We start from the raw sequence: 21,639 nt of genomic DNA, 5'->3' as shown, positions 1-21,639 counted from the left end.
ATTATAAAAACACACTGTATTTAGCTAAGTCCAAAAGGCAGAAGAAATTAGCTAGCCACCAGTTTGTTTCATCAGCTGCCCTTATTTTTCAGAATAAATTAAAGGATTCTCTCTAATAAATTAAAGTGGGTGGAGAACATTTTAGAGATTCTTGGAGAAAGTCATAGTCTCTCTCTAAACTCTGTCCCCTCTCTTTTGTAACAAAGCCAAAATAGTTTTAATTCTATTTTTTTTAAAGCTCCAAACCATTTCAAATGGATTTTTAAGCGCTGCTTCAGCTTATTCTTTTAGTGATCTTCTGATTTATAATTTTTATTGAAATTTTGAGTAATTGGTCAGATCTAGGAATTCTGATTATTAGGCCCATTTCATTTTCACTACATCACACTTGGTGATTCACTAATAATCGCATTTCATCATCTACCCCAATTATATCATTCCTTTAAGTATTTTAACATTAATTTTTATAGTTTCAATTTTTTACTCTATGTTGTGACTTAAAAAGCTGTTGAACCCCAGATTCTGTTAATATTGAAAGCACTCTTGATTTTAGGAGGATGTGAAAAAGAAAATGAGATTTAGCACTGAAAATTATTTACATTAGTATTTTGTGGAATATACAATAGTAGTCCATGTACAATTATGGGGAAAAATTCATTTTAAAGTATTTTAAAACTATACTTGAACATTATTTTTTAAAAATAAAAAATAGTTTTTATTGATTTCAGAGAGAAGGGAGAGGGAGAGAGATAGAAACATCAATAGTGAGAGAGAATCATTGATCGCCTGCTTCCTGCATGTCTCCCATTGATCGCCTGCTTCCTGCACGTTCCAGCCTGCTACCTGAGCATGTTCCCTTGAAGGGAACCGAACCTGGGACTCTTCAGTCTGCAGACCGAAGCTGTATTCACTGAGCCAAACCAGCTAGGGCAACATTCTTTTATATAGAACAAATACAATATAATTTTAGATATAATTCATATACTATACTATTCACCTATTTTAAGTATGCAATTAAGTGCTTTTTAGTACATTCACAGACTTGTATAGCGATTACCACAATTTTATAACATAAGGAAACCTATTTTCAAAAATATAGGTATTCAAGGACATCTGGGTTATTTGTAGTTTTTGGATGCTACAAATAGAGCTGCTTAAAAAATAAAGTATGTGTCATTATAACAAAATAATTAATCTTAAAATTAATGTCAGAACCATGTGTTTAAAAACCTTTAATTATACTGTAATTATTTCTCAGCTATTTAGAGACATTTTTGCCAGTGTGCTGAGCTGGAAAATTTTACCAAATGTAAAAAATTTTTTCTTTCTTCTCTCTCTCTCTCTCAATCAGTGTCTTAGTTTTCTTCATTTTTGTTTTTGAAAGTTGGTCAGAAAAGAGAAATGGATGATGTTTGCTTAAACAGATGAGTTTTCTATATTATTGTAAGGGCCATAAACACGTGTGGTCATTAAATGTAGGCTAGATATCTGTTTTAGTTTATCAAGTTCACGCGGATCCTGGGTAGGAAACTTATTACTTATTGAACAGTGGTTCTCATTATTTGATTCAGATTATAGTCACAGGAGTATTTAAAAATATTAATACATGCCCAGCCAGCATGGCTCAGTGATTGAGTGTCGACCTATGAGGGCACATGCCCCGGTTGTGGGCTTGATCTGGTAGAGGGTGTGCAGGAGGCAGCCGGTCAGTGATTCTCTCTTATCATTGATGTTTCTGTCTCTCACCTTCTCCCTTCCCCTCTCTTTAAAAAATAAATTAAAAAATATAAAAAAACACTAGTACCTTTCCCTAAACTTCAGCAATGCAACTTAATTGGTAATTTAATGTGGCATGGGACTCAGATGCCAGTAGCTAGCAAATACCTGCTCTGTAGAACCTCCTTCCTTTCCTTTCTTTTCTTTCTTTCCTTCATTCGACATTTAAGTGCCCAATGTCTGTTCCAGCACTGTTTTATACCCTGAGGATATATTTGAGTTGGCAAAAGATGCATAATAAATATTTGTTGGATTGAATAAAATCACAGCTGAGCCCTTTTGGCATACTTCTGTGCTATGCCTCAAATCCTTTGTAGAAATGATGTCTTTTTGATATCCAGGAATATTTCAACATTGCCTGTCATTTCCTCATTGCCCGTTTCCTTCCCCTTTTATACTGGGGGACACCCCACTTCTAGCCGGGCTTAACTCATCAAAATCAAGTTGGTCAGCAATCAGACCTCACTTCTCCATGTGTCACAAACTTACCCGGGTTCCCCCACCAACTGAGTTTTGTGTAAGCTCAGTGTTAGATGAGAGAGACAGGGGACACCCTGACTTGTAAGTCAGAAGAGGCTGTCCAAAGAGGACCTGTGCATTCTGACCTGACAGGGAGGTGCCAGCCTTCTACTCACCCAGCTGTATATCTCCTTTCTTGGGAGCAGGAAGGAGGAGGTGCGGTGGTGCGATGCCTCACATGTTTATACATTCGCACTGGGTTGATCATCACTCCTGTGCTTCCCTGCAGTTGCTAGAATATTTCAGAGTTGACTTTACTTATCAAAGGGGGGAAAAGTGCTTAGAAGTAGTAGCAAAGTGTTCATGAGTGTGCTTGTGCATGTGCTCAAATACACATTTAAGATTGAGAAAACAGTAGTAGAGGAAGCAGTTTTAATGTTTAATCGGTGATCGTGTGTGTGTGTGTGTGTGTGTGTGTGTGTGTGTATTAGTTATTTTTTTATTTTCCAGCTCCTCGGTATGAAGAAAATACCTTCTGAATAAGAGTAAGCGGGTATGTGTTGCTGGTTTTTGTATCTTGCTGTTGTGGTGCTTCTAGTGGAAATACAAAGTGGAGGTAGAAAGAAAGACTGCAAGGTTTACTAATAAGGCATTCCCTCTGGTTGCGTCTCCATTGTCATTCTTGGCATTATTTAATTTATATGTGCAATAGTGAATAATACTAATTAGGATTTATATATGCAGTAGTGAATACTATTGACTAGTCAAAACAGGTCCCATGTTTTTAGGAAAATAGTTTAAGGAAAACATTGTGCTTTTACCTTATAAATGAAGTAATTATAGTTTAGCTAGTTTAGTGGTTCATTCCTCAACCCTCAATGTTTGAACTTTTTATTTGGGCCTTTTCACTTTGCAAATAAGTTATTCTTTGGGTGTGTATGATTGGTATATGTCTTTTAAAGAATTTTGTTTGGAAACTGTTAGTATCCCAAATGAGTTACTCTGTGGCCACCATTAGAACAAAGCTTCCTAATTTCAGTGTCATTAAGTAAGCAGCTGGAGCAGCTGAATTCAAAAGAACAAGCATAGTTATTGACTGTTTTCTTTAAAAGCAGCCCAAACAAAGCATTTCCTTTAGCAACATTGAGCAGGATTTGGAACTTCCTATGCTTCCAAAACATCTTAGAAAGGTTTGCGGAAGTGCAAAGGTCAACATTATTGCATGAGATTCCTCTCCTCCACTTCCAATCCATGGTAATTGACTTCATTGAAAAATCTTGTATTTTAAAATCATAAAATCATGTTAAGAATCTCTAAGCAAAAAAAAACCACAAACAAAAAGATACAAGAAATAGCCAGTGGAAGTACATACTCATATCAGTTATTCCCAGACTAGAGGCCCAATGCATGAAATTTCGTGCAAGAGTAGACCTTCCTTCCCCCAACTGGCACCAGCTACCCTCTCATACCCGGGACCTGGGCTTCCCTCCTTGGGCCACTGGCCACTGGCAGGGACCTGGGCTGGCTTCCCTTGGGATGCCCACAACCACCTGGGACCCTGGCTGGCTTACCCAGCCGCCTGCAGAAAACTGGAACCCCGGCTGCTTTCCCTGTGGCCCTGGCTTTGCCAGGAAGGACTTCTGGAAAACATCCAGTTTAATTAGCATATTACCCTCTTATTATTATAGATAATTGTTTTTAATGTCAGGGTAGTGGGATGATTCAAATGCTGCTTAGTTTAAGAAAAAGAAAGTTTCTGCCAAAATGGGTTTGGTTCAGTGGATAGAGCATCAGCCTGCAGACTGAAAGGTCCCAGGTTCCATTCTGGTCAAGGGCAGGTACCTTGGTTGTGGGCACATCCCCAGTAAAAGATGTGGAGAGGGCAGCTGATCCATGTTTCTCTCTCATCGATATTTCTAACTCTCTATCCCTCTCTCTAAAAAAATCAATAAAATATATTTAAAAAAAAGAAAAAGAAAAAGAAAGTTTCAAAAGTTGTAGCTTATATTACAGTGATCATGTGCTATTTTTTAAAATTTATTTTATTTTATTTTATATTTTATTGATTTTTTACAGAGAGGAAGAGAGAGGGATAGAGAGATAGAAACATCGATGAGAGAGAGTCATCGTTCAGCTGCCTGGGGATGTGCCTGCAACGAAGGTACATGCCCTTGACCGGAATCGAACCCGGGACCTTTCAGTCCGCAGACCGACGCTCTATCCACTGAGCCAAACCGGTTTCAGCTGAGCCAAACCGGTTTTGGCTGAGCCAAACCGGTTTTGGCCATGTGCTATTTTTTACATGTTATTTCATTCTTGTAGGTAGTTAAGGGGAGTAATCTTTTATAAATGTCTATAAACGTTTTCAAAGTGGTAGTGGTCAGGAGTTGGCCAGAATTCATTCATCTATTTTTTCATAATTATCATACTTTCATTCGTTTTTATCACAATCATGCTTTCTTTAGTTTTTCTTACTTTTTGTTGGGATATAACTGACATATATCATTATATTACTTTCATGTGTACATGATTAGATGGATATTTATATATAATTATTGTGAAATGATCATCACAAAAATATACATAACATTAATCACCAAACATACTTACAATTTTTTCTTGTGATGACTTTTAAGATGAACTCTTAAAAACTTTCAAACACACAATGCGGTATTATTAAGTATAACCATCATGCTGTATATTACATCCCCGGGACATTTTTACAAATAGAAGTTTGTAGCTTTTGTCCACCTGTACTCATCTTGCTAATCCTCACTCCATGCCTAATTTGTCTTTTTAGTGAGCATCTATCATATAGCAGACACTCTGTTAAGTGCTCATAGGTACTAAGGAAACCATATTGATATGTAAACAGTTAAGTAATAATACAGATGGAATATAATTTGATAAGAAGGTAAGTGTTGCAGATCTGCTTTCATCTCTTTTATTTCCAGGTAAATTTATAAATCCAAGTTAAATTTCTTTCGTGAAAGAACTTGAGGGTTCATAAGGAGGCTTGAACACTGTCCCTGCTTTCTGTAACCTAAGTTTCTGTGATAGGTTGTCCAGTTGTTCCCAGAAGAAAGAAACTTTAGGAGATGCTATTTATTATATTACATTGTGTTTTACCATCTTCTGTTAAAACATGAAGATTTTTTTCATTCTTTTCTATTGTCATTGATTTAAAATAATATTAATCACTATACAGGGTCAGACCCATGGTCATTCCAGGGGAGTCTTGTTTCTGGAGGCACCATGATGAGTTTTTTACATAGTCCACTAATGTCTTAATTAAACTTCTAGTTTCTGTTGAAGCCATTTTAATTTGCCATCTACTAACTTTTAAAAACTTTATAGAACTTTAAAAAATTTAATCTCACAGATTAAGAAGTTATTTTTAAGTAGGTTTATTACCTAACATGGAATAGTGATTTATCCTTTTCTTTATCTTATTTACATTTCTCTCAGTTTTTAATGAGATACAACTGAGTGTACTGCTGCCAGAATTAAATGAACAAATTGTGTGATAAAATCCATGGCAATTATGATTCCATAGATTATTTGGTTTATGTTTCTAGACTGAAACACAATATTATCTACACTAATAAAAGAGAAACATGCAAATTAACCATCACTCCATTATACTCACAAGCCACACCCATCAGCTAATCAGGGGTGCATATGCAAATTAACCCAGCCAAGATGGCAATCGAACACAGAGCTGGAGCAAGCAGGAGGCTTGGGTTGCCCTGGCAATGGAGGAAATCAAGCTTCCCACCTGCCCTGATCAGCCCTGGCCTTTGCTCAAGGCTACAAAATTTCAATTATAAAATATAACTAAATCCCAACAAAAATGCCAGCATCCTTGGAGCTGGAGTTGAGCAAGAGGCTTGGGTTGCCCCCCTTGATGGAGGAAGCAAGCTTCCTGCCCTGGCCAGCCTGGTCTCTGCTCAAGGCTACAAAGTTTCAATTATAGAAGATAAATAAATCCTAGATACTTGCTTCCAATGGGCCCTGGCCTCCGCTCAAGGAGGTGCTGGGGGGGAAAAAAAGAAATGGAAAAAAAGGAGGGGCTGGGAGTTTGGGTTGACAGGGGGTGATCAGGCCAGGATGGGAAAGCAGCCAATGGGGGTAAGCAGACCATCAGGGGGCTAGATGAGGGTAAGCAGGCCATCATTGGGGGTCAGTTGGAGGTGATAAGGACAGTGGGGGGAGGGGGTTTGGAGTAAGCAGGCCAGCAGGGGGCAGTTGAGGGTAAGCAGGCCAGTGGGGAGGAATGATGGGGGCGAGTAGGCTAGCAGGGGGGCCAGTGGGGGTGATCTGGCTGGTGGGGGGACATTTGGGGGCAAGCAGTGGTGGCAGGGGGCAGTTGGGGGCGAGCAGACCAGCAGGCAGAGTGGTTAGCAGGGGCAATCAGGCAGGCAGGCAGGCAGGCAGGTGAGTGGCTGGAGCCAGCAGTCCTGGATTGTGAGAGGGATGTCTGACTGCCGGTTTAGGCCTGATCCCTGTAAACCAGCAGTATGACATCCTTAGGGGTCCCAGATTGGAGAGGGTGCAGGCCGGGCTGAGGAATACCCCTCCCTATCCCCTGTGCATGGATTTCATGCACAGAGCCACTAATTTTTATATAGCCTTCCATTCTCAGGATCATTACATTGTATGTAGGCATCATCTTTAACATTATTATTTATTAAGGTCTGGATGGTTAATACTATGACGGATATCCTAACTTTGTAAAGGTTATATTGTTTTGTTACAGTTCTATTTTGGGTAATGTTTGTATTTTTATGTTTGTTAAAAGTGTATTAGAGAATGATTTCGTATGAGTTATTTATAGTGAATTTGGGTCCATTTCCTGTTTATTAGCAACTTGCCAGTGAGTGATTCTATAAACATATAAACTGATATTTTTTTCTATCATGAATCCTTACTTATTTTTTTAGTAAACCATTTTCCTAATCTCATGACTGGTCTCTTTACTTCCTGTATCACCTCCATTCATTTTCTGAACTGTTTGGAAATATAACACACTAAAATACAGGTATGATTGTGTCATTCTTTTGTTTGAAAAATAATGATTTCTTTTAGTTTATGTTCTAAAATGCAACTCTGTCCCTCGTGGTGCGGCTCCCACCCTGCCTTCCCAACTTCTCCACATTGGGAACCTTTGGTGTCTGGGACCTGTGGCGCTTCTTAGTGCTGCCCTACTTTGCACACGTGCTCTGTCTAGATCACCTGAACTCACGCTCAGGCCTCATGGAAAGTCTCCTGACACTATCACTCACCCTGTTGGCCTCCACATCAAGTTTGTTATTTTCATTTTGACATTATACATTTGCTTGTGATGCTTAGTATAATGGATAGCTATTATTTGTTAGCATATCTTTCTATCCCATTAAATTTTGACTTGTTGGAGTACAAAAACCTTTTTTTCTCTCTTTATATTCACAATCTCTCTTATAGTACCTGGCACATAGTAGGTATAATATTAAAAAGAGAGGAACCCTTTTGACAAAAGAAATAAGAATCAATAGTTGGTCAGTTAATAAAAAAAATATTAAAGTAGAGGAATAGAAAAATGATGTCTACATATTTCAAATAATTAATTCAAACATGAAATTTATAAATATTTAATTTTTGGCAACTCTTTGATCCAAAGCCCAGACTTTTCTTCCAGTATAGATCTCCAGATGGGATTCATTGTTACCTTTCTTACCAAAGTCACACCCATAGTGAATTGTCTATTATTTCCAATTTGTTTCTGTAAAGTGGAGTTAAAACTTAGAAACACTATGGAAGACATTTATGTTTTATTTTCTTATTGTTGTACAGTTATGATGCTCAGATCATTTTCAGTGTCAACTTTAAAAAATTATTATTTTGCTATGGAGTAGTCTTTGAAAAGTTCAAAGTATTCAACTTAATTTTCAGAGAAACAGTTATCCTGCTTCTTTTTTATTCCTATTTAAGTAATAGATGATTTCATAAAATCACATTATTATAATAATGTACCACTGCAAAAACAGGTTTAGGATCAGACGTACTCTTAACTACAGATCCAGCTCAGCTGGTGGTAGCAGTGAACTCGGTCTGCTGAAGGAAGGCGCTTCCTTGTTGAGGACATGCAGGTGCATTATTCAGTGTGATGTACAAAGGGAATGGCCATCATTGGTTCATCTGGACAGTTGGTTAAGTGGAACTTGGTTAAAAGCATTCTACCACGTTGCTCAGATTGATGCTAAAAGGATGGTTATCTCTATTACTTGGTATTTTGGTAACTAACAGAGCTTAATACAAACGTGTCAGCTTTCCTGTGCATTCTGTCCGCCACAACATTTATAACAGTGTTAAATGAGGCCACTTTGAGCGCCTGTCTCCTGAAGTCCTCATGCTTATACATCTGATTCTCTGTCATTAGTCTACTGCTTTAACCAAGATGCAGTTTTTAAGACTGGTCCTTGTTTTGTTCCAGACGGTTCATTGCTGTCAAGTAGAGTGAGTGCTCAACCACATCCCACCATTAATTACTGTTTGTGTTTTCCCTCAACCTGTTGCTTTCTTCAATATTGGGAAGGCCTTCATTTTGAAAGTTTGGTGATTGGGAATCCTGTTAGCAAGTATGTCCTTCTCTATAGTGGCTGGCTGTAGTTAGAATTTTACATGTGAGGCAGCAATTTGCAAATTGTGCCTTGCGGTTATGCTTTGTGACAGTGCTAGACAGGTTTTTATGTCTAGTTTGATAATTAGGTTTAGACACTGCCTTAAATTAATTACTGTTTGAATTAGTTCCTGCAACCTGTTTCAAAAGATAAGATGGTATTTGCAATAGTCTTGATGCTTTTCCTTAATAAACACCAAGCAGACAGCTCTTCAGTTTCTGTTTCTCCTTCTCCCCTGCCCTCCCGTCTCTCTCATCTTAAGTACTGTATTTTTCGGACCATAAGACGCTCCGGACCATAAGACGCACCAGTTTTTAGAGAAGGGAAATGAAGAAAAAAAGATTCTGAAACAAATAGTGTCCTAAAATATTTTATGTGCATTAAAACCCAACATCACAGTCATAAACACATATAATCAACCCTGTAAAGTAAACAGCAGCATTTAGAACCATTTTAGAGCCGGGCAAGCACACAGAGACCACACAGAGTCGGGCAAGTAAAAAAACTTTTTTTTTAAGTATATGTGTAGGCTATATTTGGACCATAAGACGCAGGGACTTTCCCCCCCACTTCTGGGGGGAAAAAAGTGCGTCTTATGGTCCGAAAAATACGGTACATACTTTGCAGAAAATCTTTCTTATGTCCAGAGGTTTTATCTTTTGAAGCAATAGTTATTTTTTTTATTAGCTTTGAAGAACTTTTCAAGGTTACTCTTACATTCTTTCTTGGTAGGCCCAATTATTAGTTTGTACTTGACCTGCTAATCTTTGAGTGTTTTCTTATATTCCTTGATAAGGCTCTCATTGCAGTTTTTGCAAAGCATTTAGCTATTTATTTTTCCACCTACCCTGTTCTCTAAGCCTCTGCCCAGAGCCTGATCATTTTGATCCTTGGCAGATGTTTATCTTGGGCAATGGATAAGGTCTTTATAATGTTCTTCAAACGGCTTATGGTTTATTTTCTTAAAGCTGCATGTTTCCTTTTCAGGAATAAAGCCCCGTTTTTAGGAGTTGACTGGTGACCTGCTGTAGCCATCTCCGAGGGCTGGAGCGCTGATGCCGTCTGGTTGGCAGGACTCTTTCCCAGGGGGCAGCTGTTTCTGATTTTTCAATGTAAGGTAAACTTCTCCTGCCTGACACCAAGAGGTGTAAACTCAGATTGTATTGCTTTTATTCTAGGTGTTTTTTTCCCCCTGACTTAATGAAAACTATGTGGGTATTATTTAAAAGGGTCTTACAAGCAGTGCCTCATAGTTTGACTGTATAGGATCTTTTGACATAATGCATATATGAGTCAGTAACAGTTATGCTTCATAATAAAGGAAAATTATTTGTGGAGAAAGAAGAGCATACTGGATTATTAGAGCAAGTCGCTTAGAAAAGCAAGTGTTCAAAATGTTCACCATCTGCTTCAGTAGACTTTTTGAGAATAACATAGTACATTCTGAAATCCCCAGACAAAGGCATCTGCATTTCCTCTTCAGTCTCATCGTCTCAGCATTGCCTCTAGTTCCACAGGCCATGCTAGACTGTGGGTGTAAATGGATCGCATCCTGCACAACCACTCACATGTTCTGTCTATGCACCCGCCTGCGTGCTTTAGGCTGTCACCCCCTAGAAGATCTCCCTCAATCCTTTCCTGTCCTGGTCTCCAAGGCACCTTCTGGGTGCGGATGAGTCATTCCATCAGCTTGCTAACATGAAGACTCATCTCTATTTCAGTCTCTTGTTTGCTCAGATCCCATCTTCATAAAACCCCTCATCATTGCTAATTCTCACTCCTAATGTAGGACTTAGATCTAGTGAAAAACTTGGGGGAGAACTTCTAATTTCTTCTAGATGGATCATTCAGAGCTTTCTATATTGTCAGCCCTTGAACAGAAGGGAGACTGTCCCTTCAGTTCACCCCCTGTAGCAGGGGTCTCAAGCCCTGTTGCTCATGTGCTTTCCCCACATCATTCCTTCACTATTGTATGGGTTCAGTAGTCTGCATGCAAATGGTTACCTATGTGTTCACTAAATTTCCACATCGTCATATGCAACGTAGATATGTCCCATTTCTTTTCAACTCCTCCGGGACTTTCTAGATGTAAATGAGGAGCCAGATAAATGACTACATAATATAAATTATAATAATTTTAAGATAGTTACATGAATATCCATTTCACATTTGAATTTCTCACTTTGAAAAATATATATTTTGAATACAAACAAGATTTACTATTATAAATTTAATGTATATATATATATTGATATGTAGGTAGGTGCATGTAAATCAGATACATAGTAGTGTAAAGTGTGTACATATGATGCAAAGTATGATATGTAAGTTGTGCTTATGACTCAAACAGTAGTATGATACACATATGTGTATGTCTGTATGTGCACATATGAATTAAACACAAAGTAGTATATACTTATGGACTAGATAGGGTATTATAATATGTATATGTGTATATATGTGTGTGAGTCCAACACAGTATTTAGTATAATGTGTTTGTGGGGGTGTAGGTGAGAGTCAGAGGCAGGTAAATATGATGTGTGTGTGTGTGCATATGTATACTTGTGTATAATTTAGATTCATAGTGATTTAATGTGTATGTTTGTGTGCGAGTATGTGTGAATCAGACTTAGATTAGTATACCTGGAGAAACAGTATAACTAAAACTTATATTGATTTCAAAATAACACATATATGACTGCACAATCACAGCATTTCCAGCACTCTTAGTAAAATGTAGATTTTTAGTAGCTCTAACTAAGGCCCTGTAGGGTTCTGAATTAGATGGTTATTTCAGTCACACACACTATTTATTTTATTTCATCACTATGTGAATTATTATATTTATAATGGCATTTATAACTGACCTTCCAGCATTCAGACTCTCCATTGTATCATTGCTTATTAGTCTCTGCAGGAGAGACACAACTCGAATTTCATGTTGTTGTTTTTTGTGTGTTCCCCCCCCCCCCCCCCGAACTGTGCCCAAACTGGCCTTGGTTATAATGATTAAGGGACTCTTAAGTGATTGAGTGAAATCCTTCATGTATTCATTATCATAGGCAGTGCATACTGTAGATAGTATATGCCACATGCTAGATACTCAGCCAATCATTGTGGCATGAAGAAGTCATATGATAAAATGCACTTTCAGAATTCACTGTCATATATGTGCCGTGTGTTCTCTGAAGATTTCTTTGTGAAGTATTGGTGGAGAGGGGTGGTTTCCCACCATCATGTTTGCAAGACGGCGCTGCCGTTTAGATGCTGTTCGTAACTGTGACAGACGGTGAAAGAAGGAGAGGAGCTGAGGGGTGGTGTCGGTGCTTTTCTCTCTTTTGGGAACAGCCATGGCACCCCTTTCAGGAGAACCATCTTAAACCAGTGAACCAAATTATTTCATTAGCTCTCTGTTATGGGATCATATGGGAGCTTTTTCTCTGGGCATAAATCTTCTGTCCTTTGGGCACTGAAGCAGTTAATCTAAGTGCTCTCTTTGGGAATCAGAGTGCAGTGTAGACATAGCACTGAGTTATGATAGTGGAACATCAGAAGGTCCTCCTTTGCTCATAGAGTATTCTCTTACTAGCATGTGGCAACTGCAAAGGGAAGTGAAAAACTCTGTAAGGGGAAATTGTAAACATTTAAAGAAAATTTGGTAATCTAATACAGAATCTAACACCTTTTTCATTGTGTGGATGCCTTACACTTAAATCCCTCCCCTTCCTCCCGCCCCCCTCCCAATTCCACTTGAACATTAATCACTGAAGCTTGCTGTGAAGGCAGAAATTGTCTTTAAAGGCCCATTGTCATGCTTAGCCTGATTAGGTGTGGTGGTAATTAATTCTTTGATGCCTTATTCCATCTTCTTACTCCTGGGAAAAGGAGTAAACACGAGAAATACAGCTTTAAAAATTTAGCTGATTATCAGTTATTATAGATATTCTTCAGGAAGATATTTGGCTCTAAAATGAATGCAGTAAGAACATGTCCTATAAGGTTGGTTTACCTAGTGGTTTTGATGTCCATGAAGTTTAGGCTCTGAGTGCTAGGCGTTGGCCACAGGTTAGCTCTTTTGGTCCAGGGCCACCTTACAGTTTTTTGACATTTTTGCATTAGGTTTGTGCTGAATCTAACCTCACAAAGGAGACTTGATTCAGAGTCAAAATGAAACTAAATATTCATATTAGGGGGGGGGGGGGGAGGAAAAAAACACACACAAAACTTCCCCATAGGAGCAGACTGCAGGAGGGTTCTGCCAACTGGCCTGTTTGTGAGAACTAGTGAAGTCATCAGGCCAGAGCTATTTTAATCCGCTGACACGGTGCTCTGAGGCAGCTGGAGGTGCTGCACTGAGAGAGGTTTTAAGAAGCAGAAAATTTCCCTGCTGACTGACAGCATCCCCATTTCTCACCAGTGGGGACTGTGACAACTCCAGGAAGTGCGAGGGTCTGTGTAATGGCCCAGGCAGGAGAAGGGCAAAGGGGCTCTCTCTCATTTTCAGGTTAGCTGTAGTGATGTCTCAATATCAAGATGCCAAGACTATCCAAGAGCGTAGGTCGCCATGAGTAAGGAGAATGGTGATGGTGGGAAGCTAGAGATGAAATCATTTGTTTGTATGGCAAGGCAGATGATTTTTCTTTTTTCTTTTCTCAGAATGGTCAGAAGTGCAAAGGCTGTCCTTTTGCCCACACAATCTTGTAGGAGACTATGGGCAGAGTAAAGGAACTGGGACATATACCCTATATAATTATCAGCATATGGTAAACAAACGGGAAGTCAAATTGAACAGTAAATTATCTAGAACAGCCCCAGAGTGGGACAAAATACTGTTAAATTGCACTTATTGAAATCTTAAAAAAAAAAAAAAAGATCTGTCACTTGTAAAACACTTTTTGAAACCTGAAATTAATTTTAGTTTTCTGATTATGAACTCTGCCTGTCATTAAAGATACTTCAGAAAAGCATAAGGGAATATTTGATTAGAAAATCATCTACCGGATGCTGTTTCAACCACTTCCGAAATGATCTAAAAGTGTACACAGAGCTTGCTCCCTTCAGAGACTCAGAAAAAGTCCACACATACCAACTAAATGGTGATAAATTTAGAGATTATGAGATACTAAGTTTTGAGCATAAAAACTTAACTCTCTTTCAGCTTCACTGGTCCAGTATTTCAAATTTAAAAAGCGCGAGGCTTTCTCTGACATGTAGCTTCCTACCGTAGGGACTGAATCAAAGCAGACACTCTAGCATGAGGGCACTCAGGGGTCACGACTGAATGCTGCCATGATTCAACCCTGGTTGAGCAATGGGAAGCCAGGGGCAGGAAGCTGTCTTGTTTATTAGAAATAGGGTAACCACAGTCTCAGACAACTGAGGAAGATTCTGCAGCGACTTTCATTCTGAATAACAAGGCCTAGTGCAAAAGGGAAAAGAAAAAAAAAAAAAGACCACAGTATTTGGTATAGGTGTTTATATAGAACTAAACCTTATAGTTCTCTTGTGTACTTCTTAAAATGTGTAGTTGAAAAGGTACAACTCTTAAGGTTTCTTATGTAGCAATAGCTAAATGTTTAGCAAAGCTCTCATATAAAGTCAAAGTATGAAAGAGTAGGTGGCATTGACTTCAGCCATGCTTGAGGAATTCAGAATAATATAACTTTAACTTAGGTGGGTGTGCCCTTCAAACTACTCCAAAAGAGACGTTCTCCTGGGATTGCTGGGAAAATGGGGAGAGGCTGCAGGGTAAGTTTTGTTTTTATTATTTGATATAATTTGGGCCATCATTTGTTACATTTTTAATCACAGATGAAGAAACTGAGCCTTCCCTTCTCCCCCTGCTCTGCCATCCCCCTCCAAAAAATATATATATATATATATTTCCTATCCGAAGTCTCACCATCTGGGAAGTATTATGGAACTTAGTTGAAAGAACGTAAGTGAGAGTTACTATATGTTTGATAATTGACTTGCCATTTTGTGGGGGAAAATTCAGAAAAACTGAGATATGCTTATATTAAAGGTTTTCTGAACATTATTTTTCCACTGATACTTAGAAGGTACTTAAGAATCATGAAATTTGGTATAATTATTAAAAGCTGAGTTTGTAATCTAACTCTCTGCTTAATGTTGTGGGAACCTTGGGCAACTTACTTATCTGGGCCTAAATTTCTTCTTTTGTCAAATGAAGTTAATATAGAACCTACCTAAAAAAATTATTGTGACATTTTGAAAGAATATATCTGAAATGCCTAGTCAGGTGCCTGGTATGTAGGGAGAGAGAGAGCAAGGTAAATGTGGACTGCTATTATGATGACTAATAATGTTTATTGTGTTGTATAGTAACCTCAAGTGCCTCATTGGAAAGATCCATTTTTATTTGTGTCAAAGTATTGCACCACACAAAGTAGCTCAGGGACCAAGATTTAGCCCTCTGACTATACTTACTAGAAAATAATTTTCCTCTGGTGGGCTGCAATAAATGCTCTATCAGAAAGAAAGTTTAAGAAGTTAGACTCTGTGACTGGAGTTCAAGGAACATTCCACAGAGAATAGATAATAGGAATAACAATGCCCACCTCACAGTAGCAGGTTTTATTCATGGTCTTTTTGTATATCAGATCCCTTCTTTCTTCTGTTTCTCACTCTTGGCTGGATATGGGTATACATTTTTATATGTTACTTTTGCACATTTTATTTAAATGATAAAATTATTAGATAAATTTCTTTATATCTTTTGCTGATGAGTAAACTAAGGCTCTAAGAAACTTAATAAAAATTACATAGTTAAAAAGTGCTTGAATTAATTCTATTTCAGTTTTTGTTTTTCCTATTCCTGTGTCTCCCCCTCTCTCTCTTCATCTGATTTTTTCCTTCTTGGTCTCCTTCATTTTCATCCTTACTCTTTCTCTTCTCCCCTTTCATGCTACCATTCCCATTTCTCCTCTCATTTACCTTATGTGTAATAATTTTTAAACCCATTTTAAAAGCAGATACATTTTTTTAACAGTATTTAATTAATGCCCTGGCTGGTGTTGCTAAGTGGTTAGAACACTGCCCCTTGCACCAAAGGGTCACAGGTTCGATTCCAGGTCAAGGGCACCTACATGGGTTGCAGATTACATCCCCACCCCCAGCTGGGGAGCATGCAGGAGGCCATCTGGATCTTACATAGATGTTTTTCTCTGTCTCTCTTCCTCTTTCCCTTCCCCTCACTCCCTGTCTTCCACTCTCTCTAAAAATATATCCTCTGGTGAGGATTAACAAGAACAGGAACAAAAATGGAAAATCAAGTTGTGATTTGTGGCCAATGATTTCGTATCCCTCCCCTCCTTGTCCATGAGTAGCTATAGGAAAAAAAATTGGTTATCTTGTTTAGGACATGGAGGTGACTCATTGATACATATCTTGAAAATTAGCTTTTTCATTGGTAGACATTTTGGCTTATACTTACTGAGTGTTCTGATTTTAAAAGTCATCATAGTTGTCTGCTGCTTCTATTGCTTTAAATTTAAACTTCTCTACTTAAGAACCAAATCTGCTGTAACCTGTTCATTGGGGATCCAGTGAAATTAATTAGATATTTTCCAAAGTAAGAGAGGAGGCCAAAGTTCCCCCCTGGTCCTGGGGTAAGAAGTAGGAGGTTGTGGGCAGCTGGCTGCTCAGCATGCTCCTTCCTGTCTCAGCATCTTGTACTGGCTGTCCTGTTGCACTTTGTACCTACTCACATATGTACACATACGGCCCTTTACCTTGCTGTTAAAAAAAAAAAAGTGTTTATTGATTTCAGAAAGAGGAAGGGAGAAAGAGAGAGAGAGAGAGAGAAAGAGCAATAATGAGAATCATCGATTGGCTGCCTCCTGCACACCCCCTACTAGGGATTAACCCTGCAATCCAGGCATATGCCCTGACCAAGAACCGAACTGTGACCTCCTGGTTCATGGATTGATGTTCAACCACTGAGCCACACTGGCTGGGTATGCTTTCTTTATAATATGAAAAAGACCATATAGAGCTGGCTTTATGAAGATAAACTGAAAAGTTAAAAGTTCAGAAACAAAAAAGGTTGAAATTGAATATTGGACCATGTTTTTAAAATTCCCTGGTCATCAGGATCCAACAACCTGGGCTTGGGCACTCATCATGATCTGTGACTCCCTCCCTCCCTCCCTCCCTCCCTCCCTCCCTCCCTCCCTCCCTCCCTCCTTCCTTCCTTCCTTCCTTCCTTCCTTCCTTCCTTCCTTCCTTCCTTCCTTCCTCTTTCTTTCATTTCATTAATGGCTCCCAGTAACTTCAAAAAATAATTCTGGGCCCTCCTGTTATTTAGAGCACTACAGCTTTCTTGGGCTTTTGTGCCCAGATCCAGTCCCGGATCCCTTTTTACTTATCTAAGGGCTCATTAATATTTTCCCACTCATTACTATTCTACTTTCTCCTTCACTACTACCGTGTTTCCCCAAAAATAAGACATCCTCCAAAAATAAGACCTACTTGCAGGTTTCCTTCTGAGGGAAATATAAGGCATCCCCCCGAAAATAAGCCCCCCCCAGGCTCTGTCTCAGAATGCTATTGCTAAACATGAGAGATTTGGTCCACTGATTCTGAAAGAAATGGAGTCACAAGAAATTCACCAGGAAATTCAGGAATTGGGTTGTTATGATGATGTTCCAGAAGATGATGACATGATTGTCATTGAATAAATGAGTAAATTCTTGATACTATAGGATTCACAGTTTTGTCTGGTTTGTGTTGACAACTACCGTACTACCATACCATATACAGGTAATAAATTTCCTTTATTTTCCTTTAACAATAAATGTGTACCATATTCTTCTTCATGGAAAAATAAGACATCCCCTGAAAATAAGACCTAGCGCATCTTTGGGAGCAAAAATTAATATAAGACACTGTCTTATTTTCGGGGAAACAGGGCAGGTCCCAAAGTGGAGGAGGGAGCCTGCAGGTTTATCTTTCCACGGAGAAGAATTTCCCTCCCCTTCCCTCCCCAAGACAGGCCTGGCTTCTAAATACTTTCCACTCCTCTTTACGTGTAGAAATAAAGCCAAAACAAACTATGGTCCTGTTGGCTTTTTGGTGGAGTAGATTTTGGATGAGTTGGAGTTTACTGTAGATTTAGAATAACATTTTTTAGTTTGACAGTCGGGTAATACAATTTTTATGTTCACAGATTACTTTTCTGAGCTTGTTAGTAGACCAAAGCATGGCAAATGCTTGAATAAGTTTTACTTCTCTGTGTAGGAAAGTATGCTAAATAGGATTCTTATACACTCAAAGGGATATACTGCATAATTTTACACCTAGTGCCATATAAGTTGGATTTCTTGTTCATCACACACCATATGCAGTGTTATTAATCTTTACTGTAAGTAGAATGACAAGTGAGCAATAAACACAAGGCTTTAAGTCACTACAACAAACATACAGGGGAAAAACCCCTAACAAATGCTTCAGAAATAAGTGGCAGTCAGTGAGATTTGGGTTACATATATGTTGCATGACTGATGTGCTGGTGAGTATGCTCAATATGGTCCTAGCTCTTCACTCATGTCACAGTGTGGGTTCCATCTTTCATCTTTTCCCTCTACATTCCCTCCCTCCCTCCCTCCCCAATACCTCTTCCACCTCCTAAATCCTATCAAAATCATTTTCTCTGGTTGGGAACTGTTTCCCCCTTTCCTCTTCCTTTCCACCTTTCAGGCCGTTTTATTTTTCTGTGTCTGTGGTGCTAGGCACACCCACGTTTACCTGAACTGGGTTGAGAATAGTCTTGGAATCGGGTTGGCACTGCTTGTACTTCTTGTTCCTGTTTCCTTGGCATTTCTTGCCCACCTTAACAGTCCACTGTTGCTCACGGAGTTTTTTCTGCAATTGTTACCTGTGCCTGCTCAGCCCATTTCACCTTGGACTCGTTCCCAGGCCTTACCATGCATCCATTTTTCCTGGCTCTGGGCCTAGTGCTTTATACCCATTGCTTACTGCTCACCTGCTGCCTGGAACAACTGTGTTTAGGGTAGACTAATGCTGTTGTTTTCCTTCTGTCAGCATTGCTTATCCATACTCTCTATGTTCAATGGAAAACCTTCTGTGGACACATCTTGTCTATTTCATGGGCTGAGCCACAGTGAGCTCTGCCTGCAGAGAAGATAAGATCAGCTCCAAAGGCAGAAAAGCCTTGTTATGGCGCCCTGGGCAGTAGGTTCAAGGCAGTGGATTGTTTCCATACTCTGGTGATGAGCATGTAGAGTGGTATAAAGACCAGGCCTACTTGGGACAAGCTTTTTTGCTTTCTGTTGCATCTTGTAAAGAACCAAGAAAATACAGTTTACAAGTCTCTTTAGATACTTTGATTGCCATGTAAATGCCGCACATTGATTTATATGTTGTGACCCATCAGCACAAGTATCTTTTTTTCTTCTTCTAATAAGTTGCTCTGTAACCAGAGTTTTGTGTTTTAAGGATATTTAAATGAATGGAGTGGATTTGAGAAATAGATGCTAACAGAGTCCGTAGAATACATAGGTACCTTGGTATGCCAGACACCCTAAAAAGCACATGAACATAGAGGCAGAACATCATGCGAACGGTCTTTACAAGGATACCTGGATTCTTATCTTGAAACTGTCGCTCATTAGTTTGTGCTCCTGGGCAAGTCATGCGCTGTTTTCTCATTTGTAAAGTGAGTTGTTTGAACTTGCTAATTCCCAAAGTTCCTAGTGTTCCATCATGTTAAGAGCACGTACCCCCGTCCTTGCCCTTGGTTGCCAGAGTCACTGGTCAGTGACTAAAATGTGAGGTTAGATGTTATATGCTGGACTCTCTGTATGTATTTTCTGTGGGACTCCCAAGTTATAAGTAGTACAATGATTTAATGCCTTAAACTTTCTAATACTCTCTCACCTTAAAAGTTTTTTCTTACTCTCTTTTAAATTACAGTTTCTAAAAGAACACCTATTATGTAGCATATGATTTGCCTAAGTTGTCCTGGTTAGGAAATATGGTATCCCAACTGTGGTAGAGGCTGATTGTCCCACAAGGTCTGTTTTTTCCTTCTGTGATAATAGAATTTTTAGTCGTATGCATGGCTGCCCACATGGCAGTGATATTGTCTAGCCTCTGGATGTGGCCAAGGGAGTTCTAGCTAGTGAGATGTAAGTGCATGTATGGTGCAGGAGATTCTATGAACCCACTTAGAAATCATCTAGTCCATTTCTTTTCCCCGTATCATCATCTCTTCTTTGTTTCTGTTGTGTGAAATATGGACAATATGAGGTCTAGCTGCCATAGTAAACTGAAACTCTAGGAAAGGTGGAACTGTGATTTGGAATGTGATGGATTTTCTGAGAGCTAAGGAAGCAGAACTTTTATACCAACCCCTAACTGACTGCTTGACTTTGTACCTTGAATGCTAGAGATAGAAACTACAGCCTTATGTAAGCCATTGTCTTTTTAAGTTTGTTGACATTCACAGCTTTGATCCACCAACTCAAATTTGCTTAATCAAAAAAGGATTTATGGTTTATTGACTTATGGAATAGATTCGTCCAAGAGGTGAGGCTGCTTTTGAGTACAGCCCCAGGCAGCCGTTTAAATTAGGCTATTAATACCCCTTTCTCTATTCACTGGAAGCTTTGTTGTTTCTGCTGGCTTTACTCTAAGACTATTAAAATGTGGCAATAGTATTGCTGCCTCTATCATAAGGACATTTTACATTCTTAGAGAAAGAGCAGAAACTTCTTCTAATACCTTAATAGCATTTACCAAACCAATCAAGGCTCATGGGAAAATGTTCAGATTGGTTAGGTCAAGGTCATAGGCCACTCTCAGGCTGGAGAAGAAGGGACTAAGCAGAATTTATGTTGGATGAAGAATTGATGGTCCTGAGAAGATTCTTGGAAGATAGATATATGTCCAGTTGCAATATACATAATTAAGTTTCATATTGTTATAATTTAAAAATACACACACACACACACACACACACACACACTGAGTGGCCAGAATATTTTGATCTCTGAACGCATAATAATCTTGCCATTCGGTGTACTTCTCTTGAGTGTACCTCATTTATTTGATATCAAAGATACTATAAATAGTGCACCTGATCAGTTGTCCCCTTTGCACTGGCTGATAGAAAGCTCAGGGAAAATAGGTGGTTGATCTCCATCAAAAGTCTATAATAGAATATTTTGATATCCATTTGAGATACAAATACACTGAGTGGCCAGGTTATTATGCATTCAGAGATCATAACAATCTGGCCACTCAGTGTATATGGTATATGTTAAAATGAATAATTTACAGAAGACCTCATGCCAGTAAAGAGATAATAAATGTAATTAATATCTACAATGGTGTAGTAAGAAAGAGCAGAGTAGTCTTTGCCTATATAGAACACAGTAGTAAAATTATCAGATGAAAATATGTGGTAAAAAAAATCAACCCATAATGTTTGTTAATAGAGAGAATTCTGTTAATGATACTTAAACATTTCCTATTAGAGTGGTTATTGTGTATTTGAGCAATCTCAACTATAGTCCAGAAACCAACAACCTTATATGATTAATTTCTAATTTATAATCTCTTAAGGGTAACTCTTCTCCTGTGATCCTCTCTAAATGCCCCACCTGATGTCATAGTAACCTTTTTTTTCAGGTGGAAAAACAAACCTCTAAGGACTCCTCAAAATAACTGGAATATGTTTTTCCTTTTGCAAAACAGATGG

The 21,639-nt window shown here is 38.7% G+C and overlaps 1 protein-coding gene across 9 annotated transcripts in view; it reads left to right on the top strand.

Annotated features, from left to right (window-relative positions):
* Positions 1-21,639, top strand: part of KLF12 (Kruppel like factor 12) — a 408,906-nt gene that overhangs the window by 57,817 nt on the left and 329,450 nt on the right. For 3 of the 9 annotated variants that reach the window (XM_045588701.1, XM_045588695.1, XM_045588696.1), the window contains exon 2: positions 9,882-10,006. The exons of 3 other annotated variants lie outside the window; for them this stretch is intronic. The gene's annotated coding sequence lies outside the window, so the exon portion shown is untranslated. Of the gene's footprint in view, positions 1-2,745; positions 2,789-9,881; positions 10,012-21,639 lie in introns of all 9 variants that reach the window. 3 more of the 9 variants (XM_045588698.1, XM_036455693.2, XM_045588697.1) reach the window with 2 other exon arrangements.

This window comes from Pipistrellus kuhlii, unplaced genomic scaffold (genome assembly GCF_014108245.1).
Source record: "Pipistrellus kuhlii isolate mPipKuh1 unplaced genomic scaffold, mPipKuh1.p scaffold_m20_p_3, whole genome shotgun sequence".
NCBI classification, from domain to species: domain Eukaryota; kingdom Metazoa; phylum Chordata; class Mammalia; order Chiroptera; family Vespertilionidae; genus Pipistrellus; species Pipistrellus kuhlii.
Note: the sequence above shows the minus strand (reverse complement) of the source record. Positions and strands in the feature narration are given on the sequence as shown.